Source organism: Carassius gibelio, chromosome A7 (genome assembly GCF_023724105.1).
Source record: "Carassius gibelio isolate Cgi1373 ecotype wild population from Czech Republic chromosome A7, carGib1.2-hapl.c, whole genome shotgun sequence".
Lineage (NCBI taxonomy): Eukaryota > Metazoa > Chordata > Actinopteri > Cypriniformes > Cyprinidae > Carassius > Carassius gibelio.
Window position 1 is genome coordinate 30864562 of NC_068377.1, and position 16753 is coordinate 30881314.

A 16753-nucleotide genomic window follows, 5' to 3' on the forward strand; every position below is an offset into this window, starting at 1 on the left:
GGCTGGTGTGTGGTTTTTCATCAGGAAGCTAGATCTGTATCTTTTGTGGCTGACGAGGTCTCCTGATTAACTTGGGAACACACTAGGGATGGGTACCGAAACCTGGTGCCAATATGGTATGTACCGAACTGAATCAGAAGGCAGATATTTGGTGCCTCCTAAATGCCTGAGCGACCAATTTAAATATTTGTTCTGGTTTTCTGAAAAGTATGCAAGAAGCATGGGCGCCACTAGGCTTTTTTTAGTGGGCATATAGCATTTAGCTCCATAAGCTGTACACAAATTCATGATCGCCGCGGAGTCAGTCCCCTTAAATTTCATATGAAAAGGGCGGCAGACCTGTCTCTTCTTATTTCAGCCTGCTCTTCAATCCGCAGACTCAAACAGAAACAGAGGACATAACGTGAGTGTTATTGATAGATTGTTAGAATATCTGTATCTGTGCAGTTCTTTGTAAAAAATACAGTTTACAAAAGGTCACAAGGGAGCAATCGTTTTCCTATCTACTGTAAAGTTTTCTTTCCGTTCACCTCTCAACACCATAGCGGTTTCCTCCAGCGACAATCTAACCCTTAACACATATGAACGCACTTTTTATACTTATTTAAAAATACTTAATTATACGTACTTTATGCATACACTAATGTGCAAAAGTCTTAGGCACGTTAGTATTTTCACCCGAAAGAATGGTGTTCACCCAGTTATTTATATCTTTTCTATAGTGAAAAATATCAGTTTACAATTCCAAACATTAATTTTGCCATTAATTTTTATAATAATATACTGAGATTTTTTAATGCACAAGCAGTATGAAAACAGCCGGTGCTCCACATGGAGATCTGATCTTGCCATCATCGAATCTCAAGTTAATTGATATTGAAATTAATGGCAAAATTAATGTTTGGAAATGTAAACTGATATTTCCTACTGACATAATACAGCAAAATATATTAATAACTGGCTTAAAATAATCTTTTTTTGGAGTGAAAATACTAATGTGCCTAAGACTTTTGCACAGTAGCCTACTGTACTTTACAAACGACATTGTTGCAACTTTATATAGAATCACCATAGTCATTCACAGAACTGATTAAAGACCGTGACAGACAGCACTCATTTTAACTAAATATCAGAGTGATTGATAAAGACACAGTAGAAACATTATGTGTGGTATCAGTTTAGACAACGGTGCCATTTTAAAAGTATTGAAATGGCAACGGTATCTTTAAAAACACAGTCGATACTCAACCGTATAACACACTTTGAATTCATTTTTAGGATTGGAATGCCAAGTTTGAGGAGTTCAGCATCATCCACAGTTACTCTCTGCTGCACACACTGGTACATTTTGGTGATGTGATGCTTCAATGGTGACCTTTGAGCCTTTCCTCCAGAACCAGGATGAAGCCACAGCTGTTTAATAAGGCAGTACATCAGACGTTTTTTTCTGGAGTCAACCAAGTGGCAGCCGAGTAATGTTTCCTGAACTTTTGCACCAAAGATGCCTCAGACGGATCTTCACTTGTTCGGCCGAACAGAGCATTGCCCCAGCGTGCTGAGTAAAGGCTGTCAAACTGCTCGATGCTGCGATCGTGGAGGTCAAGTTTGTTCCAGGCCCTGATGACCCTCTGCCTGTTAGAGTCACTCATCGCAAGCTTTCCCTCCTCCAAGGCGATCTCTACAAGGACTTTGCACAGATCCTCTACGTGTTGGTATCCAGGGAGATGATTGGGACCGCACACATCCTCCACACAGGGATCGAACTCTGCAGCTGCTACCTGGTCAGTGAGGCACAGACTGTTTCTCAGAGGAGTCAGACGATCAACCTCACTGTCGGAGTTGTATCCCACGTCCTCCTCCTCCTCCTCTTCCTCCTCTGCCGCAGCAACAGAGACCTCATCCTCTCCATCCTCACCCGCTCGAAGTGTCTCTCTGGTCTGAGCGTAATGGTCTGGAGCACTGAAAGGCTCTGATGACTGAGAGAACAGATACTCCAAACCGATCCGCTCATCCCCTGCGGGAACTGGAGGCCTGTAGTTTGCCTCCTCCACCTCCCCAAACAGTTCCTGACACCTTTCATTTAGCCGATGCACCAGAGGAGAGACGTACACCATGTGCTTTCTCCCTTTTTGGCCTTTGACGCTGGCCGATTCCCTGTCTGAGTTCCAGCGTGCAATGCCAGCCAGGAGATACACCTGGAAGGGGACAGCAGCACAGTGGGGCCCAGGGATCATGTTGGGCAAAAAAGAGTGAAAGCCTTCCAGGCTGTTGCTCCCTCTCACTGTGCTGTATCTTGGGAGACGGACACCGTTACGTTACATGTACACATACTTCGTAATGGTGTACATGTTTCTCCCCGGCGGATCCTGGATGCATTCGAGGTGCTTCTGCTGGTTCTCCCATATGTGGTCAATGGCCACAGCGTCCAACAGGTGCACCTGGTTCTCATCCATCCCAGCTGCTCCCTTCAAGATGCCGATGGCCCTCTGGACACGTGCACAGGTTTCCTGGGCACCCAACGTGATCCTCCTGACATGACGGCTGAGGTCTGACTTGCTTACATGTAGTTCGACGATCTGGCTGTCAGTCAGGGAAGCGTAGCGCGTTGGGTGACCGGCACGCGTGGCCTGTACCAGGAGCGCCACATCGTCCTTGTTGTAGGCGAAGACCGCAGCGGATAGGGCGGACTTAAACAGGGCGTACTTCGGATGGTGATCCGTCCGTAAGGCTGCATCAAATCGATGGATCCAATGAAAGATGTCGAGCCGTACCAGCATACCCCTGTCAGTCCACTCGCTGAAGAGCTGCTCCACAGAAGACACGCCGTGGACACGACAGCAGCCGCGATCCACATACATGAGCTCGGGAGGTGCCTCGTCAGCTCTTCTGTACCTCTCCATGAGGCCTTCAGCCATTGGCCGCATTTTGTCCAGCGACTCCTCGCAAGTCAGGACTGACGTGAGGATCTGGCCCAGCTCGTTGGCCACGTTGGTGCACCATTCCGCCGTACCCTTTCCATCCCCGGAAAGTTTCTTGCAGATCTGATAATGAAAAAAACAAAGAGATTCAAACATTCGTTATTATTTTTCGTTCATTCCGCGTTTTTTTCAGTGTTGGGTTATTAGTTTCGCCAGGGGCCAGATGTTCAAAAGTGATCTGATCTGATTTTTTTGCATCAGAGTGGAACAAATCTTGAAAATGGGTTGCCAAAAAGAAGAAAAAGATTAAGAAAAATCCAATCTTGGTTTTGAACTGGATTAAGTCATCAATTTGGGTTCAAAATGTTTTCATTAAATTAGACTACTTTTGTTCCAAAAAAGAAAAATGGATTATTTTGATCCCAGCACAGAAAGTTATAGAACTTTAAAACTGGTCCCAAAATACATACTATGTAACGTAATATATCTCCAAACAGCCATCAATATCAAAAAAAAATATTATACTTAATTTACCATACTAGTTGTTATTACTACGATTTATTGACTCAAATTTCCCCTGATGCAAAAATGGACAATCCTGTATGTTTACACTCAGACTGTCATTTGTTTGTTTGCATTTGTTTAATTTACCTTTTTGGTGGAGTCGTACTTGAGGACTTTGCCAAAAGTAGACATAATCTGTGTCCGGTAGTCCTCGACGTTATCTGCTTCTGCGATGAGAAAGGCCTTTCTTAACAGCTTTGGACATGGCAGCTCTCTCCTCGCCGGTGGTCGCTGGAATTGTTGGCAAAAATTCCCTAAAAGCAGAAAAAACACAGACGAAGACTTCATTATTGGTGGTGAAAACAAAAAAACCTTAAGAGTTGGATGGAGGGGAGATTTGTTCCTATTATAGTGAGGTCTCCTGCTGTGCTGAAGTCAGATCTGCAGTAATGAGCGACACGAAAACAATTAACTCTTAACTTACGTGTGATCGACCCTGGTTTTTTGTACTGGCTGAGGAGGGTGGTGTACAAGTCCTTCCTTTGCAGGTACTCCTCGCAGTGGCTCTCCAGGACCTGCCTCCACACCTTGGCCATGGTGTTGCCCTCGGTGCGATCCCTCATCAGGCGGATAACCTGCTTGTCCACGTCACGCCTAAAATTATAGCACAGTGTTTGGATTCCTGTAAATCTTTGATTTTCTTTTTTTAGGGTTAGGTTTAAATCATTGTGGAATTATGCAGAGAACTCACCGTAATGTCAAGCCGGCAGGGAACACCGCTCTGTGTGCTGGACTGAGCTGGTTAAGGATGCACGCATCCCATGAGAGGAATCGACCAATGGAGTGTTCCTCAGACTCCTTTGCAGCCTTTCTGCAAGCGTTGCATGCCAGGACTTCTGTCAGCATGGAGTACCAGCCAGACATGTGGCAGATCTGCCTGACAGTTTTTGAGTACCCACAACGGTACAGAAAGGCCTTCTGACTAGAGCGTGCCGGGCAGTCAGACCTTGGGCATCGAAGACTGTATCGCCACACTCCGACTGGTCTCCAGAAAAAAACGGAGCCATGAAAAAAGGAGTCTGCTGAGGGGACTTTTCCTTCCACCACTCCAGGAAATTCAGGAGGGTGAAACCACATCCTGTTGTCCTTCAAGACTTTCCTCCACCTCGTGCTGCCGTGCTTGTCTTTATAAGACATTGCCTTCTGGAAAAGTCCCCTTTCAGCATCCTCCTTCAGCCACGTTATGTCTATATCTGGTCGACGCTACAGAGCACTGAGCACTAGAACGACCAGACACAGGACCAGTTTCTTCCCTCAGGCAATCCATCTTATGAACAGCTTATAATAACGGCGAACACACTACACTTTATATTTATATACACACACACTTTATTTATCTAACACACATACTTAGCATACACTTAAATTTTGCACACAATATATATGTAAATACATAACTTCATTTTGTAATATACCGGCCTACAATTGTCATTTGTATATTGTCATTCACTATCTACTTATTTGTATTTTTTATTCTTTTATTATGTGTTTTATGTTCTGTCGCTGTCATTCTGTTGTACTGCGGAGCTTCTGTCACGAAAACAAATTCCTCGTATGTGTAAACATACCTGGCAATAAAGCTCATTCTGATTCTGATTCTGATGTCTGCGCTGGTGAGGCCATAAGGACCAGACTCCCACATTTTGTGCCAACCCTCAAGCGTCACCTGGTAGTATAACAGAGACAAAATCTTATGTAACAAACACCTAAACTGTTTGTTTGTCTAACAACCACTGACTATTTAGACCGTTACCTCAGAATGTGCTGTGTCTGCTGGAGGAGCTGCTTGAGGAACTAATGCAGGAGCTGATCCAGGAACTGCTGGAGGAGCTGATGCAGGAGCTGCTGGAGGAGCTGCTATAGGAGCTGATGCAGGAGCTGCTGGAGGAGCTGCTATAGGAGCTGATGCAGGAGCTGCTGGAGGAGCTGATGCAGGAGCTGCTGGAGGAGCTGCTATAGGAGCTGATGCAGGAGCTGCTGGAGGAGCTGATGCAGGAGCTGCTGGAGGAGCTGATACAGGAGCAGCTGCAGGAGCCTTTAACGTAAGTGTATTGGTGAAAACCTTTTTCATTTACCTAAGCATACTTTTGCATGCCCCTACCCATTTATGGTGCCCCACCTGGAATCAGGGAGGTAACAGGTTATTGTGATGTACAAACTAGGGACTTACAGCATACGGTGAAATGTAGCCTGTGGATGGCTTTTGTGGAAGATCCGGATGGGAGCCTTTTTCTGGCGACTTTTTTCTACCCACAGCTTCCCCAGCTGCTAAATGTGGACAGTTGTCTTCATCTGCGCACACAGTGTTTTTTGACTTTGCATTAATTAATACAAGGTTCATGCCATAACATATAATTCAAGACATTAATAAAGCGATATAAACCTTGTCTTTCAAAGGAGGTGAGAGCTTCCACCAGCAGAGCGTCATCCGCCCAGCCACCATCACCTTTGGACCCTGATGAGCTGGCAGCTGCTGCGGGAGGGTCCCTGTCCTGTGGAGGTTTCTGTGATGTACGGGTGGGTGACATTTGCATGAAATGTTGTGGCTTGTTTTTTATTAAAGGCACCATAAAAAAAGCCTTTGTCGAGAATGTACTGCCTGAAGCGCTTCAGTGACTTGGTGGTGATGTCCTCCACCTTCATCACCAGCCACTGCTGCACAGAGCAGTGCGCCTCCTTTGCCATTTTCCTTTCATGGTCGGTCCCGGCTTGTGGGTCATCCTGAAGAGACTTGTGCAGGCTGTACCACTGCCACATCTCCTGGAATGTGAATGACCTGAAGCGGCCCTGCCCATAAATAGCCCTGTCCACATTGATCTCTAGGTGGCAGGAGACCTGTGGAAACAGCTGCACGTACCTCAGCAGGAGATCCTTCACCCACTCGTCAGGGCTCGCTTTTCTTTCATGATGGCGACGTTCTTTTATGTGCATATCAAGCAGACTAAAACATCACATAAGATAATTAATTGGTGGAAAAACAAGTTTAGAAAACATTATTTCTGTTAAGTACAGCATACTTACTACTTAATGTAGCCAACGTCGTTCTCCACCAGCCATTTAAAACTTTGGCCGTTGTATTTTCCAAATGTAATCTGGAGCTGGCCAAGGTACTGCACCTCTGATGGAGTCAAGGTAATGGGCTGACATCTCTTTTTGGCTGAAGACAGATCAATTGTAATGACTTTTTATTTTATTTTATGATAGGCCCAAAAAAAAAGTTTATGCTGCAGTGTAAACATAGGGTGGAAACACATCGATTGCATATTACCTTCCTCACAAGCTGTCTTTTTATCCTGGCCTGTCTTTCTATTATAGCATGTGTTTCGGGATGCCAGTGCCTTGGCCTCCTTTGAAGCCTTAAGAAGGCATTGTTGCCTATTTTGTGGCACACTTGTGTCTAAAATGCACAAGGTGGGAAACAAGGGATCCATGTCTAACACACCTGTAGGAAACAGTCTCTTATAATCACCATGATGATACGGGGACATATTTGTCCACAAGCAAGTATTGAATAAATTTGAAGGTGTTCAAATGTGTTCAATACTTCCTGTTTCCTTTCAATTTTATTACACTCCTCTTCATTAATGGACTTATATATTTTTTTCATGTCTTCGTGTACATTGCACTTTACTGTTCATTACTTTTGAGTATGAAATGTGCTATATAAATAAACTTGCCTTGCCTTACACAACAATATGGGTCATTCTACAGAAACGTCCACTTTTGGTATGGCAAAATGTGTTAAAATGCATTTATTTTTCTAACACTTAAACTTAGACAAGATTATAAGATTACCTGTTGACTTTATGAATGCATATAAATTACAGTTTAATTATTTTTCTTTTTAGCTCTTTTGTGCAATTTTTGAGCTTGACTTTTGAGCAAGACCACATGTACCATTTTAAGTCTTTGTGTTCTGAATATGTATTCAGTCTGAAAAATAATGAAAATGCAAGAAATCAGGAGATTGTTTTATTTTGTGTGAAAGATGAAAACAAGGTAACAACAGTGACATTTTTCATGAAAAAAAATGCATTTTACAAATGTCTTAATTTCTGATAACTGAAAAGAAACCGTGGAATTAACAGGAGCCTTTTTTTCTCAGATCTTTATAAAATAGAAAGGGGCAAGTCAAGTGATGACATCAGTGTGATTTTTATTTTTAAATTACAGATATTTGTCAAATGGTAACACCAGTGACACAACTTCACTTATACATTTCATAATATTCAGCATTTTATTATGCCATTAATAAATATATATTTATATATATATATGAATACATTATTGTATTTTTAAGGGTAGAAAAACTGGTTTGTACTTAAAAATAAAGCAATTTCCCTCTGTACATGGCTGTGGGGACAAGCAGTTTTGTGACGCTTGGAATTATTTATAATTAATAACACATAGTGCTACATTGAAAAATAAAAATCACACTGATGTCATCACTTGACTTGCCCCTTTCTATTTTATAAAGATCTGAGAAAAAAAGGCTCCTGTTAATTCCACGGTTTCTTTTCAGTTATCAGAAATTAAGACATTTGTAAAATGCATTTTTTTTCATGAAAAATGTCACTGTTGTTACCTTGTTTTCATCTTTCACACAAAATAAAACAATCTCCTGATTTCTTGCATTTTCATTATTTTTCAGACTGAATACATATTCAGAACACAAAGACTTAAAATGGTACATGTGGTCTTGCTCAAAAGTCAAGCTCAAAAATTTCAACACGATCATCCCAAACCTCCTCCTGCCCAAACTAAATCAGCTCTCCGTGCCCACCTCCGTCTGTCAGTGGATCAACAGCTTCCTGACAGACAGGCAGCAGCTAGTGAGGCTGGGAAAATACACATCCAGCACCCGTACAATCAGCACCGGAGCTCCCCAGGGGTGCGTTCTCTCCCCACTGCTCTTCTCCCTGTACACTAATGATTGCACGTCTAAGGACCTCTCTGTCAAGCTCCTGAAGTTTGCAGATGACACCACACTCATCGGCCTCATTCAGGACAGTGACGAGTCTGCTTACAGACAGGAGGTAAAAGAGCTGGCTGTCTGGTGCAGTCTCAACAACCTGGAGCTTAACACCCTCAAAACAGTGGAGATGATCGTGGACTTCAGGAGAGACCCCCCTGCACTCCCCCCACTCACCATCATGAACAGCACTGTGACTGCAGTGGAGTCATTCAGGTTCCTGGGCACCTCTATCTCTCAGGACCTGAAGTGGGACATTCACATTGACTCCATCGTAAAAAAGGCCCAGCAGAGGTTGTACTTTCTCCGCCAGCTGAGGAAGTTTAACCTGCCACAGGAGCTGCTGAAACAGTTCTACTCCACCATCATTGAATCCATCCTCTGCACTTCAGTAACTGTCTGGTTCAGCTCAGCTTCTAAATCTGACCTCAGAAGACTACAGAGGGTAGTCCGGACTGCTGAGCGAATCATCGGTTCAACCCTCCCATCTATTCAAGAACTGTACTTATCCAGAGTGAGAAAAAGGGCTGTCAAAATCACTCTGGACCCCTCACACCCAGCACACCCCCTCTTTGAACTGTTGCCATCTGGTCGACGCTACAGAGCACTGAGCACTAGAACGACCAGACACAGGACCAGTTTCTTCCCTCAGGCAATCCATCTTATGAACAGCTTATAATATCGGCGGACACACTACACTTTATATTTATATACACATACACTTTATTTATCTAACACACATACTTAGTATACACTTAAATTTTGCACACAATATATATGTACATACATAACTTCATTTTGTAATATACTTGCCTACAATTGTCATTTGTATATTGTTATTCACTCTCTACTTATTTGTATTTTTTATTCTTTTATTATGTGTTTTATGTTCTGTCGCTGTCATTCTGTTGTACTGCGGAGCTTCTGTCACGAAAACAAATTCCTCGTATGTGTACATACCTGGCAATAAAGCTCATTCTGATTCTGATTCTGATTCTGATTGATGGCGCAAGAAGGTTTAATTGTTCACATTGTTTTATTTTAAAATATTAAAAACAAATTGTAATGTTTCTGTAAAGGCTAGGGACATGAAAATACAAATTTCTGTAGAATGACACACATAATACATACACACAAACACATAAATAATATGTGTGTGTATAATTGTCATTTATATATATATATATATATACACACACACACGCACACGTCTATGTGTATAATGACAAGCATGCGTTTGGCAGACGCTTTTATCTAAAACGAGCGACTTGAAGTACATTCATTTTTTTTTCTATCGGTATTTTTGGCAAAATGATCTAACAACCGCTACTAATAATCGTCGCTATACATAGAATTATATATGAAAGAGTATGTATTCATTCATAAGCATTGCTAATTGTAAAGGGAAATAAGGATTTTTTTTTTTTTTTCAAAAACGTCCTTCACAACGGTCACGAGCGGCGCGACGCGACACCACGCAAACGCGATCATATTTCTGACTTGATGCGAATAAGACCCCAACTTTGCGTGGATATTATAACATTATAATAACTTACCAAACAAACTTCACAAACTTCGGATGACGGGTGAGCATTTCACAGGAGCGCTAGCGCATCATCCAGAGGCGACCCGATTGGTCTAAGCTTTAGACAGCCCGGCCTTCCGATTGGCTCGCGCTGTCTGAACTTTAGACAGCGCGGGCTTCTGATTGGCGCACCTGTGGACTCGCGGCCAATCGGCAGGCCGGGCTGTCTAAAGTCTACAGCGGCCATTGCACGGCGCTCGGGCTCGCGTCTGCGAATTCCCCAAATGTGGGAATCTCGACTGCATAATTTCTGGTAGTGGGGGACTGCGTTCGCGCTCTCCCCTGATCTTCTAGTAAAAAATAGAATTCAGTGTAGGCTCTGAAGATGTAAGGGTATTTTCCATAACTTGGTGGATTATTCAGTGAGTGAAATAAGTATTTGATTGCTTATAAACTTGCTAGAGTTCTTGGTGTATATAATGGTGTATAAAATTCCACTCCTTGGTACAACTTGGTATGGCACTGCTCAACTCTGCTCTGTTTGCTTGTCCACTGCAGTTTAGTACAGCTTTAGAGTAGGCGGAGTATTCACATGTCGTTATTGTTACGCCCACAACTATGGGCAAGACCAAAGTGTTAGGCTACAAGACCATCAGCAAGAAGCTTGGTGAGGAGACAACTGTTTGTGCGGTCATTTGAAAAATGGAGAAATACAAAAGGACCATCAGTCATGCTTGGTCTGGAGCTTTGTGCCAGGTCTTGCCTCATGGGGTATGGATGATCATGAGAAAGGTGAGGGATCAGTTAGGACTACACAGGAGGAGCTTGTTAATGATTTTAAGGCAGTTGGGACCACAGTCACCAAACAAAACATTGGTAACACACTACACCTCAATGGACTGAAATCCTGCAGCAACCGCAAGGTCCCCTTACTACTATAAAACGGTGAAAATGCTCAGGAAATCTGTCCTGTCTTGCCTGCACTCGAGATGGTGACGTGTGAACGTGTGAGATTCTTCACTCCTATTGGTTGTTGCTCGTGAAATTCACAGTTTATTTGCAAAAAGTTGAAGCATTCTCACCTTTTGACGCTTGACTCACAACGCATGCCCACATTCCGTCGCCAATGGTCACTGTGCTGGAAGATGCCAGCTCTCCATTGAAAATGCATGGGATTATGTCGCTCTGTCACTGTCGGTGTGAACTGGGCTTGAGATATTTTCAGACCTGGTGACAAACTTAAAAAAAAAAAAAAAAGTCTTGCTTCTGTGCTTTCCAACAAGGGTTTTCTTCTGGAGTGCCAAGTCATGTAGTTGCCTTAGTTGATATTTTGTTTCTATATTTTAAAATTAACATTCCATGAAAATTGTAGATCTTTAATTTCTTTGTAAGTGGACAAACTTCAAGAATCACCAGGGGATCAAAAGAATATTTCTCCCACTGTATAAATGATAAATCTCTAATGCTTCCTACAATGCTTCCTAGCTTTTCCTGTAAAGCATCTGTACATGCAAACAAGTTCCTAACTTTATCTTGCTTTATAAATCCCAAATCCCTACAGTGGTACATCTAATCAAAATTGATTATTCAGATGAACTAAAGATAATCATGAAAAATTCAAATGCAACTGGAGAGAAAAGTAAATTTTAAAAAAAGTTTTTGTTCTTTTTGTTGTTGGACCCCGCCCCTTCTCATACGGTCACCTCCCCTCATCCCACGCTTTACCCTCCCACTTAATCACAGCTTTACACACCCATTGTTTTTAACCGCTTTCAAATCGGAGGTGTGAATGACCGGTGCTCAAGTAAGGGGGGTTTCATAACTCTTTAAGCCATGTCTGAGCTACATTAACAACTGCATTGTACAGAAGAACTATTTGAGTTAAAAAAAAAATAAGCCAAGTAAAAGCCTACCATAGTCACATTTGCTATGTCAAAGGATGTGGTTCCTCCTGTTGACCGTTTGTAGGTATCGCTTCTCGGCCTTTTGGCTAAGATCAAGTGTAGTATCTGTTCTTATCAGTTTAATATCTGATACGTGCCCTACCCGGGCACCATATATTAAATTGATTTTTGGAGCTGGGAGATGGAATAGGGGCTTGCTCCGTCCACTCCACGCATCGACCCGGTATTGCAGTGCTTCCGGGAACGGTGCACCCCCCTAAAATGGTTTAAATAAAGAAATGCAATGTCTGCTAATACATTATATGTGTATATACTGTTAATGTTGTTTCTTAGCTTTTTTTCTTATAAAGTATTATTTTATTATGTTCTGAATTCTCCTGAAAATGCTGTAGGTCTGTATTTTAGCATGCTTTGTATCGATGGTTTCTTGTATGACACGTGCAAGCTTTGGAGCGTTGTAAAATGAATTAAAACTTCAAGCAGCAATGAAAGGGCCCTCGCACCCAGGCTCACCCCCACCGAGTGGCCATAGGAGAACAGTAAACGTTGAGCAATATGCTTTTAAAATGGTAAATATTTTTGCCATATTTCCTACACCCATCCAGGCCATCCTATGCACTCAAATAAAATTTAAAAACACGGACAACCCTATTTTTTCCCTAAATTACATTTATTTCACAGTATGACCATAACATAAAAACATAAACAACCAACCTAGAAGTAAAGCAATCCTAATATCAAATGGGTCTGCACATAACATTTTACAAGCATCTAGAAGTCCAAAGCTGTTACTACCTCTCTACTTCTCACTCTTAAATGTGTATAAACTGCAGAAGAGAGGTTAAACAAAAATGTTTGCTTAGAAGGTCAGCAGGTTGCGTAAAACTTCGCTGCTCTCAGCAACTTTATCAATAATCTTGTCAATGTCAATTCCAACAAGTATCTCCCTCTCTGTTGACATTAACATGAAGGCCTCAAGGTGTTCCTGATTAATAGAGGTGCTAAGTCTGTTCTTCACAAGCTTCAGTGTGGAGAAGCTTCTTTGTCTGTGACACAAGTAGCCTGTGAATGTCAACAAAAATGTGTAGCCCAGTCCAATGACATGATAGGCATCAGTGAGAAGGTTGTATTTAGACAGCAGGATATGGCAACATATTGCATAGTTTTTGCAAGTTGAACAAACTGTGCTCACCAACTCCAAGCCCTCATCAGCACCTGAAAGGTTGGCATCTTCTCCTGAGAGCTCTTTCACTGTCTTTACACTATAGCTATCCAAAGTAGACATCTTCAGCCTTTCCCAATGTGTTGCCAAATTTGTCAGCTCTGACTGCAATGTCTCCACTGTGGCACGATCATCAAAGTTGATCAAAACCTTTTCAGGCTGTCTTCAGTTCCCAGTACCATGCGTTGAGCAGTAAGCAAGTCCATGCCACTCGTCTGAAGGTACTTTGACAGTGGTGTAGTTTGAGCAAATATTCAAAGGAAAATCTGCGCTGTGAGTATGGTTTCATATCTGAGTAATGCCTCCATGTAACCTCTGGCTTTTACTCTCACAGTCGGTTGCATTGTGTTGTCTTTCTCCATCTTCGCCATGGTGGTAACAAGGTCAATGACAAGGTCAATGACCAATGAAAAGTGTCCCCTCAGGATTTCCAAAATGTGCTGGTGCCTCTTGTTTGAGAAGTGCAGAAAATCCCTTGTACTGCCCTTGCATGTTTGCAGCCCCATCTGTTGAGTTGCCAATGCATTTCTTGATGTCAATGCCAATTTTTTCCAAAACTTTTTTTCAGCAAAACAAGATTTTCTCCAGTAAAGTGAAAGTGAAAAGTGAAAGTGAAGTGACATTCAGCCAAGTATGGTGACCCATACTCAGAATTTGTGCTCTGCATTTAACCCATCCGAAATGCACACACACAGAGCAGTGAACACACACACACACTGTGAGCACACACCCGGAGCAGTGGGCAGCCATTTATGCTGCGGCGCCCGGGGAGCAGTTGGGGGTTCGATGCCTTGCTCAAGGGCACCTAAGTCGTGGTATTGAAGGTGGAGAGAGAGCTGTTCGTGCACTATCCCCACCCACAATTCCGTCCGGCCCGAGACTAGAACTCACAACCCTTTGATTGGGAGTCCAACCCTCTAACCATTAGGCCACGACTTCCCTAAGAGGGATAACAGAGGACTGACAGCCGATTACTGCAATTAGTTTCTCATTGATGACATTGGTCAAATATCTGAGTACAATTGCACATTGATTCTTCGATGTCAAATCTTGTTGTCCAATTGTATTGAATACATTCCAGCTTCCTTAACTTCTTCAGCAATGCTTTGTTGGATAAAGAGACTGGTAACACTAATGACTTTGTTTACTGTTTTCTTTGACAGCAAAGTCACAAGGGATCTTCTTCCTTTACATCCACCTTCATGCAGCTTTTTACTTTTTTCAATGCATTCACTGACATGTCCTTGTAGACAGGCATCATATTTGCTCAGCAGCAGTATTCTAAAAAATTCCCATGATCTAAAGTCAAGTCTTCTAAGGAATAAGCACTCTCGTGTTCATCACCACGGTAACTAAGGCCACGCTTACCAATGACCTTGATGACGTTAATCACATGTTCCGTGACCTGACGCTTCTTCCTTACTTGATCTCGATGTGCTGATATCTGTTTTTCTGTCAGTAGACTACCTTTATCTCCCTTGTTTGCCCTGAGAAAATAGGCCTCTGCACTCTCTTTGTGGATTTTGCTCCCTTCATGCTCAGCAATCCTTTCATGTACATGCTTCCATGCACTCATTCCACGCACTCATTCCACCTTTGATAAATGAACTATCATTAGCTGAGGGTTTGTCAAATGCCAGACAAATGGAACAGTATAAAGAGTGTGACTCTTCACAGTATGTCAACCACTTCCTGTTTATTTTGTCTTTTGGTGTAGATGTTAGGAATGGCCTGTTTTGGGCTTTGCTGTGGATGGTAGCGGAAGAAATGGTCTAAATCCTTAGGCTGGGGCCGTACAAAATAATTAAAGGCTTTCTCTTGAACGGTCCCCTCACTTCCCTTTTCCTTCTCTTCATTTTCCCTAAGATCTCTCTGTCTTTCCCTTCCATCAGGATCATTAGCCTCATATACTAAGTAAAGAGGAGTACTAGTCTTATTGGAAATTTAAACTAAAACTTTTATGATGGTGCTCCCGATGGCCAGTCCGGGTCTGGCTAGGACTCATATCAAACATTTGAAGTTTGGGGTTGATCTGGCATTGTATATTTAAGTTACTTGAAATCAAGTAATTTCCTGTTGCCAGCAGGTGGTTGTAAGATTATAACTGAAATGTTGGCCTTAAGATCTGTTAAGGCCAGGACTCTTACCAAACATGTGAAGGTTAGGGCAGATCAGACATTGCATGTTAAAGTTAGTGTGAAACGAGGTATTTCCTGTTGCCAGCAGATGGTGGTATAATTATAATTGAGGATCGGCCTTTAGATGTGTTCAGGCCTGGACTCCTATAAAACTTGTGACGTTTGAGGCAGATTGCTGGCGTGTTTGAGAATATTTTTAGCATGTCTAGCACTAAAGTGCATATTTTAACAGTGTAAATCATGTTACTACATGTTGCCAGCAGGTGGCACTATAACTGAATACAGGAATGTTGCTGTGTTCAGGACAGGACTCTTGTTGTTCAGTCATGGCAGTGGACTTTTTATTTCCTACACGTGGTGTGCATGGTAGACAAATCGCAAAGGACTGCGCTATCTGACCAATGACAGCAGTGAGGGCTCATGGATAGGAGGGGTATAGAGAGAACTTTGAACGGTTTTGCAAGAGTCGTTTCATAAACATTATGATGTTAGGTAAAATGAAATCAGATTTTTGAGAAAACGTACCTGTTTTAGGAGACTCCTTAATATTAGCAACCTTTTAAAATGGCATATTAGGGGCACTTTAAGTAGTATGGACTCCACAGTAACTCATCACCGTCACTGAGAACGATGTACCCTGAAGTGCTCCCTCTTCAGGGTCAGTGTAGAACTCATACTTACCTGGCAGGGGAGATACCATGATCAAGAAGGTGGTTCACCCAGGGCGAGGCTCAGCCATTGCACTCCGGTTGTGCTGACCCCTGCGAATTCCCCAAATGTGGGAATCTCGACTGCATAATTTCTGGTAGTGGGGGACTGCGTTCGCGCTCTCCCCTGATATTCTGGTTAAAAATAGAATTAAATGTAGGCTTTACAATAGAAAGCCAATAACTGATATGTTGGTCGATAAATCTAAAACCTCATTTTTGCGAGCCTGATTATCAAAAAAGTTTCATCATTAAAAGGCATTAAAAACTAGTGATGCACGATCATGATTTTTCATGGCCGATTCCGATATCAATTTTTTTACAAGCAAACTGGCCGATACCGATTTTTTTTAACAAAAAAATTATGTAAATTACTTACGTTGTTTTTTTTACTTAAAACCTGCTTTTTGTTGAAATTTTTAATAGGGATGCACCGGTTGACCGGCCATAAATCTGACCCAGCCGGTTTTTGATTAAAATACGTTATCGGCTCTCGCGTGCACAGACTACATTGTAATGGTTCGCCATGTCATTTGTGTGGAAGTATTTTGAAATCTGTGCGCAGGATACGGGCAGCCGTTCAGCACTGGAAGTGCAGAGCTACATGTCTGAGGCACAGATAGCAGGAAGCGATCAGCCGTTGGTGTACTGGCGCACAAATAAAAGTAGACAGTGAAGAAATGCTCAGATCAACTTATCACGTGTTGGATGAGAAACGAAACGGACTAAAATGTGACAAAAGTTAAAGGTTTTTTTTATTTATTTATTTTATATAAAGTAGAACTTGCATACACATTTGAAAA

The 16753-nt window shown here is 42.3% G+C and overlaps 2 non-coding genes across 2 annotated transcripts; both read left to right on the forward strand.

The window, feature by feature from the left end:
- The first annotated feature begins 11949 nt into the window (after nt 1-11949).
- On the forward strand, nt 11950-12140 carry LOC128017949 (U2 spliceosomal RNA). The gene has a single exon (XR_008184640.1). It is a non-coding gene; the product is annotated as a U2 spliceosomal RNA (small nuclear RNA).
- Nucleotides 12141-15916: 3776 nt separating this feature from the next.
- LOC128017945 (U1 spliceosomal RNA) lies at nt 15917-16080 on the forward strand. Its single transcript, XR_008184636.1, has one exon. It is a non-coding gene; the product is annotated as a U1 spliceosomal RNA (small nuclear RNA).
- Nucleotides 16081-16753: the final 673 nt, after the last annotated feature.